This window comes from Chiloscyllium plagiosum, unplaced genomic scaffold (genome assembly GCF_037043375.1).
Source record: "Chiloscyllium plagiosum isolate Xiang-an unplaced genomic scaffold, Cpla_swu_hap1 HiC_scaffold_50, whole genome shotgun sequence".
NCBI classification, from domain to species: Eukaryota; Metazoa; Chordata; class Chondrichthyes; order Orectolobiformes; family Hemiscylliidae; genus Chiloscyllium; species Chiloscyllium plagiosum.
Genome location: NW_028270188.1, coordinates 44,871,750 through 44,888,352, shown reverse-complemented (window position 1 = coordinate 44,888,352; position 16,603 = coordinate 44,871,750).

Here is a 16,603-nt window from a genome sequence, read left to right as displayed (position 1 = left end):
TCACTGACCCTGGTGGGGGAGCAGACTGACCCCACTGTGTGTGTATCACTGACCCCGGGGGGAGGGAGCAGATGACCCCACTGTGTGTGTATCACTGACCCCGGGAGGGAGCAGACTGACCCCACTGTGTGTGTATCACTGACCCTGGTGGGGGAGCAGACTGACCCCACTGTGTGTGTATCACTGACCCCGGGGGGAGGGAGCAGACTGACCCCACTGTGTGTGTATCACTGACCCTGGTGGGGGAGCAGACTGACCCCACTGTGTGTGTATCACTGACCCCCGGGGGGAGCAGACTGACCCCACTGTGTGTATATCACTGACCCTGGGGGAGGGGGAGCAGACTGACCCCACTGTGTGTATACCACTGACCCCTGGAGGGGGAAGCAGACTGACCCCACTGTGTGTGTATCACTGAGCCCGGGCGAGAGCAGACTGACCCCACTGTGTGTGTATCGCTGACCCTGGTGGGGGGAGCAGACTGACCCCACTGTGTGTGTATCACTGACCCCGGGCGAGAGCAGACTGACCCCACTGTGTGTGTATCACTGACCCCGGGTGGGGGGGAGCAGACTGACCCACGCTGTGTGAGTATCACTGACCCTGGGGGGTGGGAGCAGACTGACCCCAATGTGTGTGTATCACTGACCCCGGGCGAGAGCAGACTGACACCACTGTGTGTTTATCACTGACCCTGGGGGAGTAGACTGACCCCACTGTGTGTGTATCAGTGACCCCTGGGGGGGGGAGCAGACTGACCCTACTGTGTGTGTATCACTGACCCCGGGGGAGCAGACTGACCCAACTGTGTGTGTATCAGTGACCCCTGGGGGGGGGGAGCAGACTGACCCCACTGTGTGTGTATATCACTGACCCCGGGAGGTAGCAGACTGACCCCACTGTGTGTGTATCACTGACCTCGGCGGGGGGGGTGGGCCAGAAGACTGACCCCACTGTGTGTGTTTCAATGACCCCAGCGGGGGGGGTGGGCCAGAAGACTGACCCCACTGTGTGTGTATCACTGACCCCGGGCGAGAGCAGATTGACCCCAATGTGTGTGTATCACTGACCCCGGGATGGGGAGCTGACTGACCCCACTGTGTGTGTGTCACTGACTCCTGGGGGAGGGAGCAGATGACCCCACTGTGTGTGTATCACTGACCCCGGGAGGGAGCAGACTGACCCCACTGTGTGTGTATCACTGACCCCCGGGGGGAGCAGACTGACCCCACTGTGTGTGTATCACTGACCCTGGGGGGGGAGCAGACTGACCCCACTGTGTGTGTATCACTGACCCCCGGGGGGAGCAGACTGTCCCCACTGTGTGTATATCACTGACCCCTGGAGGGGGCAGCAGACTGACCTCACTGTGTGTGTATCACTGACCCCTGGAGGGGGAAGCAGACTGAACTGCACTGTGTGTGTATCAGTGACCCCTGGGGTGGGGGGGAGCAGACTGACCCCACTGTGTGTGTATCAGTGACCCCTGGGGTGGGGGGGAGCAGACTGACACCACTGTGTGTGTATCACTGACCCCAGGGTGGAGCAGACTGACCCCACTGTGTGTGTATCACTGACCCCTGGAGGGGCGGGAGCAGACTGAACCCACTGTGTGTGTATCTCTAACCTCGGGGGGGGGGGGAGCAGACTGACCCCACTGTGTGTGTATCACTGACCCCAGGGTGGAGCAGACTGACCCCACTGTGTGTGTATCACTGACCCCTGGAGGGGCGGGAGCAGACTGACCCCACTGTGTGTGTATCACTGACCCCGGGGGGGGAGCAGACTGAACCCACTGTGTGTGTATCACTGATCCCGGGGTGGGGAGCAGACTGACCCCACTGTGTGTGTATCACTGACCCCGGGGGGAGGGAGCAGATGACCCCACTGTATGTGTATCACTGACCCTGGTGGGGGAGCAGACTGACCCCACTGTGTGTGTATCACTGACCCCCGGGGGGAGCAGACTGACCCCACTGTGTGTATATCACTGACCCCTGGTGGGCGAGCAGACTGACCCCACTGTGTGTATATCACTGACCCCTGGAGGGGGAAGCAGACTGAACCGCACTGTGTGTGTATCAGTGACCCCTGGAGGGGGGAGCAGACTGACCCCACTGTGTGTGTGTATCACTGACCCCGGGGGGAGCAGACTGACCCCATTGAGTGTGTATCACTGACCCCGGGAGGTAGCAGATGACCCCACTGTGTGTGTATCACTGACCTCGGGAGGGAGCAGACTGACCCCACTGTGTGTGTATCACTGACCCTGGGGGGAGAGCAGACTGACCCCACTATGTGTGTATCACTGACCCCCGGGGGAGCAGACTGACCATACTGTATGTATATCACTGACCCTGGGGGAGGGGGAGCAGACTGACCCCACTGTGTGTGTATCAGTGACCCCTGGAGGGGGGAGCAGACTGACCCCACTATGTGTGTATTCCTGACCCCGGGGCTGAGCAGACTGACCCCACTGTGTGTGTATCACTGACCCCTGGAGGTGCGGGAGCAGACTGACCCCCACTGTGTGTGTATCAGTGACCCCTGGGGGGGGGAGCAGACTGACCCCACTGTGTGTGTATCTCTGACCTCGGGGGACAGAGCAGACTGACCCCACTGTGTGTGTATCACTGACCCCGGGGGGGCGGGCGAGCAGACTGACCCCACTGTGTGTATATCACTGACCCCGGGGGGGCGGGCGAGCAGACTGACCCCACTGTGTGTGTATCACTGACCCCGGGGGGGCGGGCGAGCAGACTGACCCCACTGTGTGTGTATCACTGACCCCGGGCGAGAGCAGACTGACCCCACTGTGTGTGTATCACTGACCCTGGTGGGGGGGGGGGGGGAACTGACCCCACTGTGTGTGTATTACTGACCCCGGGGGGGGAGCAGACTGACCCCACTGTGTGTGTATCACTGACCCCGGGGGGGGAGCAGACTGACCCCACTGTGTGTGTATCACTGACCCCGGGGGAGCAGACTGACCGCACTGTGTGAGTATCACTGACCCCGGGGGAGCAGACTGACCCCACTGTGTGTGTATCACTGACCCCGGGGGAGCAGACTGACCCCCACTGTGTGTGTATCACTGACCCCGGGGGAGAAGACTGACCCCACTGTGTGTGTATCACTGACCCCGGGGGAGCAGACTGACCGCACTGTGTGAGTATCACTGACCCCGGGGGAGTAGACTGACCCCACTGTGTGTGTATCACTGACCCCGGGGGAGCAGACTGACCCCCACTGTGTGTGTATCACTGACCCCGGGGGAGAAGACTGACCCCACTGTGTGTGTATCACTGACCCCCGGAGGGAGCAGACTGACCCCACTGTGTGTGTATCACTGACCCCCGGAGGGAGCAGACTGATCCCACTATCTGCGTATCACTGGCCCCGGGGGGGAGCAGACTGACCCCACTATGTGCGTAACACTGACCCCGGGGGGGGAGCAGACTGACCCCACTGTGTGTGTATCACTGGCCCCAGGGGGGGAGCAGACTGACCCCCACTGTGTGTGTATCACTGACCCCTGGGGGGGGGAGCAGACTGACCCCACTGTGTGTGTATCACTGACCCCGGGCGAGAGCAGACTGACCCCACTGTGTGTGTATCACTGACCCCCGGAGGGAGCTGACTGACCCCACTATCTGCGTATCACTGGCCCCGGGGGGGGAGCAGACTGACCCCACTAAGTGCGTATCACTGACCCCGGGGGGGGGAGCAAACTGACCCCACTGTGTGTGTATCACTGACCCCTGCGGGGGGGAGCAGACTGACCCCACTATGTGCGTATCACTGGGCCCGGGGGGATGGGGGTGGGGGGGGTGGTGGGGGGGGGAAGACTGACCCCACTGTGTGTGTATCACTGACCCCGGGGCGGAGGAGACTGACCCCACTGTGTGTATCACTGACCCTGGGGGGGGGGGGGGGGGAGCAGACTGACCCCTCTGTGTGTGTATCACTGACCCCGGGGGGGCGGGTGGAGAGCTGACTGACCCCACTGTGTGTGTATATCACTGGCCCCGGGGGGAGGGGAGCAGACTGACCCCACTGTATGTGTATCACTGACCCCGGGGGGGGGGGGAGCAGACTGACCCCACTGTGTGTGTATATCACTGGCCCCGGGGGGAGGGGAGCAGACTGAGCCCACTGTGTGTGTATCACTGACCCCGGGGGGGGGGGGCGGGTGGAGAGCAGACTGACCCCACTATGTGTGTATATCACTGGCCCCGGGGGGAGGGGAGCAGACTGACCCCACTGTGTGTGTATCACTGACCCCGGGGGGCGGGTGCAGACTGACCCCACTGTGTGTGTATCACTGTCCCTGGGGGGGGGGGAGTAGACTGACCCCACTGTGTGTGTATCACTGACCCCCGGGGGGAGCAGATGACCCCACTGTGTGTGTATCACTGACCCCGGGAGGGAGCAGACTGACCCCACTGTGTGTGTATCACTGACCCTGGGGGGGGAGCAGACTGACCCCACTGTGTGTGTATCACTGACCCCGGGGGGAGCAGACTAACCCCACTGTGTGTGTATCAGTGACCCCTGGAGGGGGGAGAAGACTGACCCCACTGTGTGTGTCTTCCTGACCCCGGGGGGGGAGCAGACTGACCCCACTGCGTGTGTATCACTGACCCCACTGTGTGTGTATCACTGACCCTGGGGGGGGGAGCAGTCTGACCCCACTGTGTGTGTATCACTGACCCCGGGGGGAGCAGACTGACCCCATTGAGTGTGTATCACTGACCCCGGGAGGTAGCAGACTGACCCCACTGTGTGTGTATCACTGACCCCGGGAGGGAGCAGACTGACCCCACTGTGTGTGTATCACTGACCCTGGGGGGGAGCAGACTGACCCCACTGTGTGTGTATCACTGACCCCGGGAGGGAGCAGACTGACCCCACTGTGTGTGTATCACTGACCCCGGGCGAGAGCAGACTGATCCCACTGTGTGTGTATCACTGACCCCGGGGTGGGGAGCAGACTGACCCCACTGTCTGGGTATCCCTGACCCCGGGTGGGGGTGCAGACTGACCCACTGTGTGTGTATCACTGACCCCGGGCGGGGGGGGGGGTTAGGAGACTGACCCACTGCGTGTGTATCACTGACCCCGGTGGGGGGGGGGTTAGCAGACTGACCCACTGCGTGTGTATCACAGACCCCTGGAGGGGGGAGCAGACTGACCCCACTGTGTGTGTATTCCTTACCCCGGGCGAGGGGAGCAGACTGACCCCCACTATGTGTGTATCTCTGACCTCTGCGGGTGGAGCAGACTGACCCCACTGTGTGTGTATCACTGACCCCGGGGGGAGGGAGCAGACTGACCCCACTGTGTGTGTGTCACTGACCCCGGGGGGCGGGTGCAGACTGACCCCACTGTGTGTGTATCACTGTCCCTGGGGGGGGGGGAGTAGACTGACCCCACTGTGTGTGTATCACTGACCCCCGGGGGGAGCAGATGACCCCACTGTGTGTGTATCACTGACCCCGGGAGGGAGCAGACTGACCCCACTGTGTGTGTATCACTGACCCTGGGGGGGGAGCAGACTGACCCCACTGTGTGTGTATCACTGACCCCGGGGGGAGCAGACTAACCCCACTGTGTGTGTATCAGTGACCCCTGGAGGGGGGAGAAGACTGACCCCACTGTGTGTGTCTTCCTGACCCCGGGGGGGGAGCAGACTGACCCCACTGCGTGTGTATCACTGACCCCACTGTGTGTGTATCACTGACCCTGGGGGGGGGAGCAGTCTGACCCCACTGTGTGTGTATCACTGACCCCGGGGGGAGCAGACTGACCCCATTGAGTGTGTATCACTGACCCCGGGAGGTAGCAGACTGACCCCACTGTGAGTGTATCACTGACCCCGGGAGGGAGCAGACTGACCCCACTGTGTGTGTATCACTGACCCTGGGGGGGAGCAGACTGACCCCACTGTGTGTGTATCACTGACCCCGGGAGGGAGCAGACTGACCCCACTGTGTGTGTATCACTGACCCCGGGCGAGAGCAGACTGATCCCACTGTGTGTGTATCACTGACCCCGGGGTGGGGAGCAGACTGACCCCACTGTCTGGGTATCCCTGACCCCGGGTGGGGGTGCAGACTGACCCACTGTGTGTGTATCACTGACCCCGGGCGGGGGGGGGGGTTAGGAGACTGACCCACTGCGTGTGTATCACTGACCCCGGTGGGGGGGGGGTTAGCAGACTGACCCACTGCGTGTGTATCACAGACCCCTGGAGGGGGGAGCAGACTGACCCCACTGTGTGTGTATTCCTTACCCCGGGCGAGGGGAGCAGACTGACCCCCACTATGTGTGTATCTCTGACCTCTGCGGGTGGAGCAGACTGACCCCACTGTGTGTGTATCACTGACCCCGGGGGGAGGGAGCAGACTGACCCCACTGTGTGTGTGTCACTGACCCTGGGGTGGGGAGCAGACTGACCCCACTGCGTGTGTATCACTGACCCTGGGGGGGCGAGCAGACTGACCCCACTGTGTGTGTATCACTGACCCTGGGGGGGGGGGCGAGAGCAGACTGACCCCACTGTCTGTGTATCACTGACCCCGGGGGGGGAGCAGACTGACCCCACTGTGTGAGTATCACTGACCCTGGGGTGGGGAGCAGACTGACCCCACTGTGTGTGTATCACTGACCCTGGGGGGGCGAGCAGACTGACCCCACTGTGTGTGTATCACTGACCCTGGGGGGGGGCGAGAGCAGACTGACCCCACTGTCTGTGTATCACTGACCCCGGGGGGGGAGCAGACTGACCCCACTGTGTGAGTATCACTGACCCATGGAGGGGGGGGAGCAGATTGACCCCACTGTGTGTGTATCTCTGACCTCGGCGGGGGTGGGGGGGGGCGAGCAGACTGACCCCACTGTGTGTGTATCACTGACCCTGGGGGAGAGCAGACTGACCCCACTGTGTGTGTATCACTGACCCCGGGGGGAGGGAGCAGATGACCCCACTGTGTGTGTATCACTGACCCCGAGAGGTGGCCGACAGACCCCACTGTGTGTGTATCACTGACTCCGGGGCGGGGGTAGCAGATGACCCCACTGTGTGTGTATCATTGACCCCGGGTGGGAGCAGACTGACCCCACTGTGTGTGTATCACTCACCCTCTGGGGGGAGCAGACTGACCCCACTGTGTGTGTATCACTGACCCCCGGGGGGAGCAGACTGACCCCACTATGTGTATATCACTGACCCTGGGGGAGGGGGAGCAGACTGACCCCACTGTGTGTATATCACTGACCCCTGGAGGGGGAAGCAGACTGAACCCCACTGTGTGTGTATCAGTGACCCCTGGAGGGGGGAGCAGACTGACCCCACTGTGTGTGTATCACTGACCCCGGGGGAGCAGACTGACCCCACTGTGTGTGTATCGCTGACCCTGGTGGGGGGAGCAGACTGACCCCACTGTGTGTGTATCACTGACCCCGGGCGAGAGCAGACTGACCCCACTGTGTGTGTATCACTGACCCCGGGTGGGGGGGAGCAGACTGACCCACGCTGTGTGAGTATCACTGACCCTGGGGGGGGGAGCAGACTGACCCCAATGTGTGTGTATCACTGACCCCGGGCGAGAGCAGACTGACACCACTGTGTGTTTATCACTGACCCTGGGGGAGCAGACTGACCCCACTGTGTGTGTATCAGTGACCCCTGGGGGGGGGAGCAGACTGACCCCACTGTGTGTGTATCACTGACCCCGGGGGAGCAGACTGACCCAACTGTGTGTGTATCAGTGACCCCTGGGGGGGGGGAGCAGACTGACCCCACTGTGTGTGTATATCACTGACCCCGGGAGGTAGCAGACTGACCCCACTGTGTGTGTATCACTGACCTCGGCGGGGGGGGTGGGCCAGAAGACTGACCCCACTGTGTGTGTTTCAATGACCCCAGCGGGGGGGGTGGGCCAGAAGACTGACCCCACTGTGTGTGTATCACTGACCCCGGGCGAGAGCAGATTGACCCCAATGTGTGTGTATCACTGACCCCGGGATGGGGAGCTGACTGACCCCACTGTGTGTGTGTCACTGACTCCTGGGGGAGGGAGCAGATGACCCCACTGTGTGTGTATCACTGACCCCGGGAGGGAGCAGACTGACCCCACTGTGTGTGTATCACTGACCCCCGGGGGGAGCAGACTGACCCCACTGTGTGTGTATCACTGACCCTGGTGGGGGAGCAGACTGACCCCACTGTGTGTGTATCACTGACCCCCGGGGGGAGCAGACTGTCCCCACTGTGTGTATATCACTGACCCCTGGAGGGGGGAGCAGACTGACCTCACTGTGTGTGTATCACTGACCCCTGGAGGGGGAAGCAGACTGAACTGCACTGTGTGTGTATCAGTGACCCCTGGGGTGGGGGGGAGCAGACTGACCCCACTGTGTGTGTATCAGTGACCCCTGGGGTGGGGGGGAGCAGACTGACCCCACTGTGTGTGTATCACTGACCCTGGTGGGGGAGCAGACTGACCCCACTGTGTGTGTATCACTGACCCCCGGGGGGAGCAGACTGTCCCCACTGTGTGTATATCACTGACCCCTGGAGGGGGGAGCAGACTGACCTCACTGTGTGTGTATCACTGACCCCTGGAGGGGGAAGCAGACTGAACTGCACTGTGTGTGTATCAGTGACCCCTGGGGTGGGGGGGAGCAGACTGACCCCACTGTGTGTGTATCAGTGACCCCTGGGGTGGGGGGGAGCAGACTGACCCCACTGTGTGTGTATCACTGACCCCAGGGTGGAGCAGACTGACCCCACTGTGTGTGTATCACTGACCCCTGGAGGGGCGGGAGCAGACTGAACCCACTGTGTGTGTATCTCTAACCTCGGGGGGGGGGAGCAGACTGACCCCACTGTGTGTGTATCACTGACCCCAGGGTGGAGCAGACTGACCCCACTGTGTGTGTATCACTGACCCCTGGAGGGGCGGGAGCAGACTGACCCCACTGTGTGTGTATCACTGACCCCGGGGGGGGAGCAGACTGAACCCACTGTGTGTGTATCACTGATCCCGGGGTGGGGAGCAGACTGACCCCACTGTGTGTGTATCACTGACCCCGGGGGGAGGGAGCAGATGACCCCACTGTATGTGTATCACTGACCCTGGTGGGGGAGCAGACTGACCCCACTGTGTGTGTATCACTGACCCCCGGGGGGAGCAGACTGACCCCACTGTGTGTATATCACTGACCCCTGGTGGGCGAGCAGACTGACCCCACTGTGTGTATATCACTGACCCCTGGAGGGGGAAGCAGACTGAACCGCACTGTGTGTGTATCAGTGACCCCTGGAGGGGGGAGCAGACTGACCCCACTGTGTGTGTGTATCACTGACCCCGGGGGGAGCAGACTGACCCCATTGAGTGTGTATCACTGACCCCGGGAGGTAGCAGATGACCCCACTGTGTGTGTATCACTGACCTCGGGAGGGAGCAGACTGACCCCACTGTGTGTGTATCACTGACCCTGGGGGGGGAGCAGACTGACCCCACTATGTGTGTATCACTGACCCCCGGGGGAGCAGACTGACCATACTGTATGTATATCACTGACCCTGGGGGAGGGGGAGCAGACTGACCCCACTGTGTGTATATCACTGACCCCTGGAGGGGGAAGCAGACTGAACCCCACTGTATGTGTATCAGTGACCCCTGGAGGGGGGAGCAGACTGACCCCACTATGCGTGTATTCCTGACCCCGGGGCTGAGCAGACTGACCCCACTGTGTGTGTATCACTGACCCCAGGGTGGAGCAGACCGACCCCACTGTGTGTGTATCACTGACCCCTGGAGGTGCGGGAGCAGACTGACCCCCACTGTGTGTGTATCAGTGACCCCTGGGGGGTGGGAGCAGACTGAACCCACTGTGTGTGTATCTCTGACCTCGGGGGACAGAGCAGACTGACCCCACTGTGTGTGTATCACTGACCCCGGGGGGGCGGGCGAGCAGACTGACCCCACTGTGTGTATATCACTGACCCCGGGGGGGGCGGGCGAGCAGACTGACCCCACTGTGTGTGTATCACTGACCCCGGGGGGGCGGGCGAGCAGACTGACCCCACTGTGTGTGTATCACTGACCCCGGGCGAGAGCAGACTGACCCCACTGTGTGTGTATCACTGACCCTGGTGGGGTGGGGGGAAACTGACCCCACTGTGTGTGTATTACTGACCCCAGGGGAGCAGACTGACCCGACTGTGTGTGTATCGCTGACCACGGTGGGGGGGGGAGGAAACTGACCCCACTGTGTGTGTATTACTGACCCCAGGGGAGCAGACTGACCCCACTGTGTGTGTATCACTGACCCCGGGGGAGCAGACTGACCCCACTGTGTGTGTATCGCTGACCCTGGTGGGGGGAGCAGACTGACCCCACAGTGTGTGTATCACTGACCCCGAGGGAGCAGACTGACCACACTGTGTGTGTATCACTGACCCCGGGGGAGCAGACTGACCCCACTGTGTGTGTATCACTGACCACTGGTGGGTGGAGCAGACTGACCCCCACTGTGTGTGTATCGCTGACCACGGTGGGGGGAGCAGACTAACCCCACTGTGTGTGTATTACTGACCCTGGGGGTGGGGGGGAGCAGACTGACCCCAATGTGTGTGTAACACTGACCCCTGGCGGGGGCAGGGGGGGAGGTCGGAGCAGACTGACCCCACTGTGTTTGCATCACTGACCCCGGGGAGGAGGGTTGGGTGAGCAGACTGACCCCACTGTGCGTGTATCACTGACCCCGGGTGGGAGCAGACTGACCCCACTGTGTGTATATCACTGACCCCTGGTGGGCGAGCAGACTGACCCCACTGTGTGTGTATCACTGACCCCTGGAGGGGCGGGAGCAGACTGACCCCACTGTGTGTATCACTGACCCCGGGCGGAGGGAGCAGATGACCCCACTGTATGTGTATCACTGACCCTGGTGGGGGAGCAGACTGACCCCACTGTGTGTGTATCACTGACCCCCGGGGGGAGCAGACTGACCCCACTGTGTGTATATCACTGACCCCTGGTGGGCGAGCAGACTGACCCCACTGTGTGTATATCACTGACCCCTGGAGGGGGAAGCAGACTGAACTGCACTGTGTGTGTATCAGTGACCCCTGGAGGGGGGAGCAGACTGACCCCACTGTGTGTGTATCACTGACCCCGGGGGGAGCAGACTGACCCCATTGAGTGTGTATCACTGACCCCGGGAGGTAGCAGATGACCCCACTGTGTGTGTATCACTGACCTCGGGAGGGAGCAGACTGACCCCACTGTGTGTGTATCACTGACACTGGGGGGGGAGCAGACTGACCCCACTATGTGTGTATCACTGACCCCCGGGGGAGCAGACTGACCATACTGTATGTATATCACTGACCCTGGGGGAGGGGGAGCAGACTGACCCCACTGTGTGTATATCACTGACCCCTGGAGGGGGAAGCAGACTGAACCCCACTATGTGTGTATTCCTGACCCTGGGGCTGAGCAGACTGACCCCACTGTGTGTGTATCACTGACCCCAGGGTGGAGCAGACCGACCCCACTGTGTGTGTATCACTGACCCCTGGAGGTGCGGGAGCAGACTGACCCCCACTGTGTGTGTATCAGTGACCCCTGGGGGGGGGAGCAGACTGACCCCACTGTGTGTGTATCTCTGACCTCGGGGGACAGAGCAGACTGACCCCACTGTGTGTGTATCACTGACCCCGGGGGGGCGGGCGAGCAGACTGACCCCACTGTGTGTATATCACTGACCCCGGGGGGGCGGGAGAGCAGACTGACCCCACTGTGTGTGTATCACTGACCCCGGGGGGGCGGGCGAGCAGACTGACCCCACTGTGTGTGTATCACTGACCCCGGGCGAGAGCAGACTGACCCCACTGTGTGTGTATCACTGACCCTGGTGGGGGGGGGGGGAAACTGACCCCACTGTGTGTGTATTACTGACCCCAGGGGAGCAGACTGACCCGACTGTGTGTGTATCGCTGACCACGGTGGGGGGGGGAGGAAACTGACCCCACTGTGTGTGTATTACTGACCCCAGGGGTGCAGACTGACCCCACTGTGTGTGTATCACTGACCCCGGGGGAGCAGACTGACCCCACTGTGTGTGTATCGCTGACCCTGGTGGGGGGAGCAGACTGACCCCACAGTGTGTGTATCACTGACCCCGAGGGAGCAGACTGACCACACTGTGTGTGTATCACTGACCCCGGGGGAGCAGACTGACCCCACTGTGTGTGTATCACTGACCACTGGTGGGTGGAGCAGACTAAACCCACTGTGTGTGTATCACTGATCCCGGGGTGGGGAGCAGACTGACCCCACTGTGTGTGTATCACTGACCCCGGGGGGAGGGAGCAGATGACCCCACTGTATGTGTATCACTGACCCCGGGAGGGAGCAGACTGACCCCACTGTGTGTGTATATCACTGACCCTGGTGGGGGAGCAGACTGACCCCACTGTGTGTGTATCACTGACCCGCGGGGGGAGCAGACTGACGCCACTGTGTGTATATCACTGACCCTAGGGGAGGGGGAGCAGACTGACCCCACTGTGTGTGTATCACTGACCCTGGTGGGGGAGCAGACTGACCCCACTGTGTGTGTATCACTGACCCCCGGGGGGAGCAGACTGACCCCACTGTGTGTATATCACTGACCCCTGGAGGGGGAAGCAGACTGAACCGCACTGTGTGTGTATTCCTGACCCCGGGGGTGAGCAGACTGACCCCACTGTGTGTGTATCACTGACCCCAGGGTGGAGCAGACTGGCCCCACTGTGTGTGTATCACTGACCCTGGGGGGAGCAGACTAACTCCACTGTGTGTGTATCACTGACCCCGGGGGGAGCAGACTGACCCCATTGAGTGTGTATCACTGACCCTGGGGGAGCAGACTGACCCCACTGTGTGTGTATCACTGACCCCGGGGGAGCAGACTGACCCCACTGTGTGTGGATCACTGACCCCGGGAGGTAGCAGACTGACCCCACTGTATGTGTATCACTGACCCCGGGGGGGGGGAGCAGACTGACCCCACTGTGTGTGTATCACTGACCCCGGGGGGAGCAGACTGACCCCACTGTGTGTGTATCACTGACCCCGGGAGGTAGCAGACTGACCCCACTGTGTGTGTATCACTGACCCCGGGGGAGCAGACTGACCCCACTGTGTGTGTATCACTGACCCCGGGGGGGCGGGCGAGCAGACTGACCCCACTGTGTGTGTATCAGTGACCCCTGGAGGGGGGAGCAGACTGACCCCACTGTGTGTGTATTCCTGACCCCGGGGGTGAGCAGACTGACCCCACTGTGTGTGTGTATCACTGACCCCAGGGTGGAGCAGACTGACCCCACTGTGTGTGTATCACTGACCCCGGGCAAGAGCAGACTGACCCCACTGTGTGTGTATCACTGACCCCGGGAGGTGGCCGACTGACCCCACTGTGTGTGTATCACTGACTCCTGTGGGGGGGGAACAGATGACCCCACTGTGTGTGTTTCACTGACCCCGGGAGGGAGCAGACTGACCCCACTGTGTGTGTATCACTGACCCTGGGGGGCGAGCAGACTGACCCCACTGTGTGTGTATCACGGACCCCCGGGGGGAGCAGACTGACCCCACTGTGTGTAAATCACTGACCCCTGGAGGGGGAAGCAGACTGACCCCACTGTGTGTATATCACTGACCCCTGGAGGGGGGAGCAGACTGACCCCACTGTGTGTGTATATCACTGACCCCGGGGGTGGTGGGGAGCAAACTGACCCCACTGTGTGTGTATTCCTGACCCCGGGGGTGAGCAGACTGACCCCACTGTGTGTGTATCACTGACCCCGGGCGAGAGCAGACTGACCCCACTGTGTGTGTATCACTGACCACGGTGGGGGGGGGGGGGGGGAACTGACCCCACTGTGTGTGTATTACTGACCCCAGGGGAGCAGACTGACCCCACTGTGTGTGTATCGCTGACCCTGGTGGGGGGAGCTGACTGACCCCACTGTGTGTGCATCACTGACCCCGGGGGTGCGGGGAGCCGACTGACCCCACTGTGTGTGTATCACTGACCCCTGGGGGCGGGAGCAGACTGACCCCACTGTGTGTGTATCACTGACCCCGGGCGAGAGCAGACTGACCCCACTGTGTGTGTATCACTGACCCCGGGGGAGCAGACTGACCCCACTGTGTGTGGATCACTGACCCCGGGGGGAGCGGACTGACCCCACTGTGTGTGTATCACTGACTCCCGGGGAGAGCAGACTGACCCCACTGTGTGTGTGTCACTGACCCTGGGGAGGGAGCAGACTGACCCCACTGTGTGTGTATCACTGACCCCCGGGGGGAGCAGACTGACCCCACTGTGTGTATATCACTGACCCCGGGGGGGAGCAGACTGACCCCACTGTGTGTGTGTCACTGACCCTGGGGAGGGAGCAGACTGACCCCACTGTGTGTGTATCACTGACCCCCGGGGGGAGTAGACTGACCCCACTGTGTGTATATCACTGACTCCGGGAGGGGGCAGCAGACTGACCCCACTGTGTGTGTATCACTGACCCCGGGGGGGAGCAGACTGACCCCACTGTGTGTGTATCACTGGCCCCGGGGGGGGGGAGCAGACTGACCCCCACTGTGTGTGTATCACTGACCCCGGGGCGGAGGAGACTGACCCCACTGTGTGTGTATCACTGACCCCGGGGGGGGGGGAGCAGACTGACCCCCGCTGTGTGAGTATCACTGATCCTGGGGGGGGGGGAGCAGACTGACCCCAATGTGTGTGTATCACTGACCCCGGGTGGGGGGGAGCAGACTGACCCCACTGTGTGTGTATCACTGACCCCGGGCGAGAGCAGACTGACCCCACTGTGTGTGTATCACTGACCCCGGGCAAGAGCAGACTGACCCCACTGTGTGTGTATCACTGACCCCGGGTGGGGGGGAGCAGACTGACCCCCGCTGTGTGAGTATCACTGATCCTGGGGGGGGGGGGAGCAGACTGACCCCAATGTGTGTGTATCACTGACCCCGGATGGGGGGGAGCAGACTGACCCCACTGTGTGTGTATCACTGACCCCGGGCGAGAGCAGACTGACCCCACTGTGTGTGTATCACTGACCCCGGGCGAGAGCAGACTGACCCCACTGTGTGTGTATCACTGACCCCGGGTGGGGGGGAGCAGACTGACCCCACTGTGTGTGTATCACTGACCCCGGGCGAGAGCAGACTGACCCCACTGTGTGTGTAGCACTGACCCCGGGCGAGAGCAGACTGACCCCACTGTGTGTGTATCACTGACCCCGGGTGGGGGGGAGCAGACTGACCCCACTGTGTGTGTATCACTGACCCCGGGCGAGAGCAGACTGACCCCACTGTGTGTGTATCACTGACCCCGGGTGGGGGGGAGCAGACTGACCCCCGCTGTGTGAGTATCACTGATCCTGGGGGGGGGGAGCAGACTGACCCCAATGTGTGTGTATCACTGACCCCGGGCGAGAGCAGACTGACCCCACTGTGTGTGTATCACTGACCCCGGGTGGGGGGGAGCAGACTGACCCCCGCTGTGTGAGTATCACTGATCCTGGGGGGGGGGGGAGCAGACTGACCCCACTGTGTGTGTATATCACTGACCCCGGGAGGTAGCAGACTGACCCCACTGTGTGTGTATCACTGACCCCGGGAGGTAGCAGGCTGACCCCACTGAGTGTGTATCACTGACCCCGGGGGGAGCAGACTGACCCCACTGTGTGTGTATCACTGACCCCGGGCGAGAGCAGATTGACCCCAATGTGTGTGTATCACTGACCCCGGGATGGGGAGCTGACTGACCCCACTGTGTGTGTGTGTCACTGACTCCTGGGGGAGGGAGCAGATGACCCCACTGTGTGTGTATCACTGACCCCGGGAGGGAGCAGACTGACCCCACTGTGTGTGTATCACTGACCCCCGGGGGGAGCAGACTGACCCCACTGTGTGTGTATCACTGACCCTGGGGGGGGAGCAGACTGACCCCACTGTGTGTGTATCACTGACCCTGGGGGAGGGGGAGCAGACTGTCCCCACTGTGTGTGTATCACTGACCCCCGGGGGGGGGTGCAGACTGAACCGCACTGTGTGTGTATCAGTGACCCCTGGAGGGGGGAGCAGACTGTGTGTGTATCACTGACCCCGGGGGTGGGGGGGAGCAGACTGACCCCACTGTGTGTGTATCACTGAGCCCGGGCGAGAGCAGTCTGACCCCCACTGTGTGTATATCACTGACCCCGGGTGGGGGGGAGCAGACTGACCCCCGCTGTGTGTGTATTCCTGACCCCGGGGGGGGAGGGTTAGCAGACTGACCCACTGCGTGTGTATTACTGACCTGGGCGGGGTGGGGGGGTGTTGTGCTGACTGACCCACTGTGTGTGTATCACTGACCCCGGGGGAGCAGACTGACCCCACTGTGTGTATATCACTGACCCTAGGGGAGGGGGAGCAGACTGACCCCACTGTGTGTGTATCACTGACCCTGGTGGGGGAGCAGACTGACCCCACTGTGTGTGTATCACTGACCCCCGGGGGGAGCAGACTGACCCCAC